The following is a 4804-nucleotide window of genomic DNA, read 5'->3' as shown; positions in this document are numbered from 1 at the left end:
TAACAGCCAGTCTCCTGAAATCTCCTCCATGTTCTGAAGATTGTGCTGGGAGACACATTAATTAAACCTTCTTGCTGCAGCACATGTGGATGTGCCACCCTGGAGAAGTTGGACAACCTGTGCAACTTCTGTAGGGTTAAGGAATCGCCTCATACTGCCAGTAGAGATGATTACTCAAGCCAAAACTAGCACGAGTGGAAAACCAGCCAAAAAAGATCAAGAGGGAGAAACTTGAAATGACCTCCACATGTAAAACCAGTCCTGTTTTGAGGGTTTTCTAATTGTCGCCACTTTAGTGCACCTGTCGTTAAGTCCATGAACACCAATACAGCTGAAAGTGATTAACAATGACCTCAGCTGCTTAACCAACCAGAAAAGTATCAGACAGGTTTAGTTGATTTCATGCCAGGCCCAATAAAAAAAGTGTTCCTTTAATTTTTGTGAGCAGTGTATATATGTGTGTGTGTGTGTGTGTATATAGATGTATATTTATCTGTATGTATGTATGTGTATGTCTATATATGTATATGTGTGTGTGTATGTATGTGTATATATATGTATATAAATGTGTATATAAATATAGATATGTGTATATGTAGATATGTATATATGTATATGTATATATGTTTATATGTGTGTGTGTCTCTGTGTGTCTGTGTGTGTGTGTATATATATATATATATATATTGTAAAAGATGTAAGAGGAGACAGAATAAAGTTTTGGGGTTTGCCAGCCCCGTATATTGTGCAGAACAAAACAGTTCATAACGCGACGGCGAACCATGGCGTCCGCGGCCATTTTATTGGGGAGGAGCCGGAAGTGGAGGAATGCTGGGAAGGACCGTGAGGGAGGATGGGATTGGTGACATCAGGGCAAGATGGCGGAGGAAGGGTGGAAGTGCCGCACTATGGTCAAAACCCGGCTTATGGTGGAGGAAGGTCCTTTTTCCTATGAGAAAGCAGAGGGAGAAAGTTAGTACCCCACCATTCCCTGCCGGCGAATATGTTCCCAGGTGCGTTCGAATCCGTCCGCGGCCTCCCACTCGTGCGTGCGTGACAATATATATGACAGCAACACTCATAGCAGTGACAAAACAATTACATTGACAATCATGTTACGTTATTTTTAAAATGTTTCCCTTTCATTTTCATAGCTTCTTTAACACACTACTTCTCCGCTGCGAAGCGCGGGTATTTTGCTAGTATATATATATATATATTGGCAAAGGGTATATGCATTGCCCCACAAGAGCACTAAATGGCAGCCTCCCAAAGTTGCAGCAGTGCTTCGGACTCTCACAGGGCTCCATTACTTGTAGATAAAGATTTTTTTTGTACTTTTTATTTATGTTCAATCTGATATCTAATCTGCCTTTCCATTATTGATGAATCAGTGGGTCTCTGGGTCACGTATCGGACTGAAAATTGTCAGTTAATTATACAGTATGTTAATTACTTGGCACTTTTACTAAGAACATTGAGACAGGACTTGTGGTTCATTAACATTTCAAAATAAGTTGTACTTTCAATTGGAAATAATCAGGCGAAAGCACAGAATACTTATACTAATGATTGGGTTTTCCACCCAAATATTGAAAATGAAAAAAAACTCAATTTTGATGAAGGGGTCTGGTCTTTGAGCTACTTTTTGTGTCAAAATGTGCTATATAAATAAATGTTGTTGTTGTTGGTTTCAAAGATTATTCTGCACTTTAGTCGTATCATCAGCGGGCACTAGCAGGTAGCTTTAAATGAGTGAGATTAATCTTTCATGTACACTTTAAAATGAGCCTGCATTAAAGTGTAAATGAATGATCTACCTATCTTTAAATGTGCAATATTAATAGATATAAATCTTTTAGAGACAAAATAAAATATATATCACTATGCAAAACATAGTGTACTCTGAGAGCCCATAATTATGGGAGCTTTGATAAACCACCAACCAAATTACCTTTAACTTACTGTTCCATTGTCAGTCTTTGACTTGCTAATCAAATGATTATTAAATTTCTACAGGTGAAATGAAAATTAACTGCAATAGACTGGAGTGGAAGAGCGAACAGTGATATCTCCTATCTCCCAGTGGCCTGCGTTCAAAATACCATCTTCAGATACAAGTTCTTCTTGTATTTTCATTGGTTTTTCTCCCACATTCACAAACATGAGCAGGTTAGGTTAGATTCCAAATTGACCCCTGGTAGGTTGCATGGGCCCTGCTAGAGAATGGTGTTCCTTGCTGCCTTGATATTTTCTAGTCTTCTGTGATGCTAAATTGGATAGAATGAGTTTGGGAATGTCATGTTATTTTATGTTTAAAAACAGACAGCAGCTCTGTCTAGGGAAGCATTTAAAGCCCATTGCTGCTGGGGTCAGTGCTAGGTTATTTTGCACCCTAGGCCAAGCGTATTAGTGTGCCAATCCACTATTCGGTAGGTAACCCTTGGGGCTGGGTTTCCCCCACACTTATGATCTGCGCCTCAAGCGAATGCCTAATTCACCTTAATGGTGGCGCCGGCCCTGATCTGACCAACTGCAATTCTGAACTAGATTGAGCTGGTTTGATATTATGTTTATGCTAAGTATAACTCATTTATAATCTTTTAGTAAGCATGGTCTTCCTGTAGTAGTGTCACTTGTCCTTTTTTCACCTCAAATCTGCTTGTTTCTAAAATTGGTGGTGTTGTTTCACTTTTGGCAGCTCATGGTCAATATATTTTCCTGAGCAGTAGGTAGTTGCCAGAATGTCACTATACAGTGCATCCGGAAAGTATTCACAGCGCATCACTTTTTCCACATTTTTGTTATGTGCCCCAGTCTGAGGTCAAGAGTGCTCTGGAGCAGGTTTTCATCCAGGATGTCTCTGTACATTGCTGCAGTCACCTTTCCCTTTATCCTGACTAGTCTCCCAGTTCCTGCCGCTGAAAAACATCCCCACAGCATGATGCTGACACCACCATGCTTCACTGTAGGGATGGTATTGGCCTGGTGATGAGCGGTGCCTGGTTTCCTCCAAAAGTGACGCCTGGCATTCACACCAAAGAATTCAATCTTTGTCTCATCAGACCAGAGAATTTTGTTTCTCATGGTCTGAAAGTCCTTCAGGTGCCTTTTGGCAAACTCCAGGCGGGCTGCCATGTGCCTTTTACTAAGGAGTGGCTTCCATTTGGCCACTCTACCATACAGGCCTGATTGGTGGATTGCTGCAGAGATGGTTGTCCTTCTGGAAGGTTATCCTCTCTCCACAGAGGACCTCTGACAGAGTGGCCATCGGGTTCTTGGTCACCTCCCTAACTAAGGCCCTTCTCCCCCAATTGCTCAGTTTAGATGGCCGGCCAGCTGTAGGAAGAGTCCTGGTGCTTTCGAACTTCTTCCACTTATGGATGATGGAGGCCACTGTGCTCATTGGGACCTTCAAAGCAGCAGAAATTTCTCTGTAACCTTCCCCAGATTTGTGCCTCAAGACAATCCTGTCTCGGAGGTCTACAGACAATTCCTTTGACTTCATGTTTTGTTTGTGCTCTGACATGAACTGTCAACTGTAGTACCTTATATAGACAGGTGTTTGCCTTTCCAAATCATGTCCAATCAACTGAATTTACCACAGGTGGAGTCCAGTTAAGCTGCAGAACCATCTCAAGGATGATCAGGGGAAAAAGGATGCACCTGAGCTCAATTTTGAGCTTCATGGCAAAGGCTGTGAATACTTATGTACATGTGCTTTCTCAATTTTTTTATTTTTAATAAATTTTCAAAAACCTCAAGTAAACGTTTTTCACGTTGTCATTATGGGGTGTTGTGTGTAGAATTCTGAGGAAAAAAAATAATTTTAATCCGTTTTGGAATAAGGCGGTAACATAACAAAATGTGGAAAAATTGATGAGCTGTGAATACTTTCCGGATGCACTGTACTTGGAGTTTAAATCTCTGTGGGTTCATTTTCTTGGATAATGATGACGTCAAAGGGCAGCACAATAATCTGATGCCAGTCACAATCATGACAGATCAGGGACCAAAATCTCACTGTCTGATTTAATGTGAAAGGTGTGTGAACTTGTGTGTTTTGCTGGTAATTCAAAAAACAGACAAATATTATTAGTTATGTTAATGTTTAACTGAGAAAAGTCTGGACATATACTGTTAATTACTAATTTAAAACACATAGCCACTTCATGACTTTTAATAGTGAAAAAAACTGTACTGCGACAACGAAGAGTTTCTATATAACCTGATCCCTGTTATAGGTGTAAATACAGCTAATTATCACCCCTCTACTATTTTCAGAACCTGCTTAGTGCAGTTTAGGGTGATTTAGTGCTGGAGCCTATGCTATCAGGAACCAGGCAGTTCCTAGATCTCATGCCCAGGCCAATTCATTATTAACAGGCATGATTTAAACAACATGTCCATATTTGGAACTGAGGAGGAAAACTGGAATACCTCAAAGAAAAACTAATACAGATACAGCTAGAACATGTAAATTCTACAGAGACAGTAGCCTGAGTCAAATTCAGACACAGTATCCTGGACTAACGTGTACACCACCAATGTACTTCTTGTCCTAGGCACACAGTATTTTTGAGACTGTCCTTGCTCTAATACAATAATCATCTTTAAATTATGCTGCCATCAGTAACAGTTATAATTTATAACTCTAAAAGTACAGTGTTGCAGAGGCACAATTTTTAAACTGAATACAGTATGTAATCAATATAACATGCTGATACCTGCTCCCAACTTGTGATTCAAAAACTCAGACCACTCAAAGCCAGACATATTTTATTCCAAGAGTGACAGTGTGGCA

This window comes from Polypterus senegalus, chromosome 1 (genome assembly GCF_016835505.1).
Source record: "Polypterus senegalus isolate Bchr_013 chromosome 1, ASM1683550v1, whole genome shotgun sequence".
NCBI lineage: Eukaryota > Metazoa > Chordata > Cladistia > Polypteriformes > Polypteridae > Polypterus > Polypterus senegalus.
The sequence above is the reverse complement of the archived record's forward strand: the minus strand, read 5'-3'. Positions refer to the sequence as shown.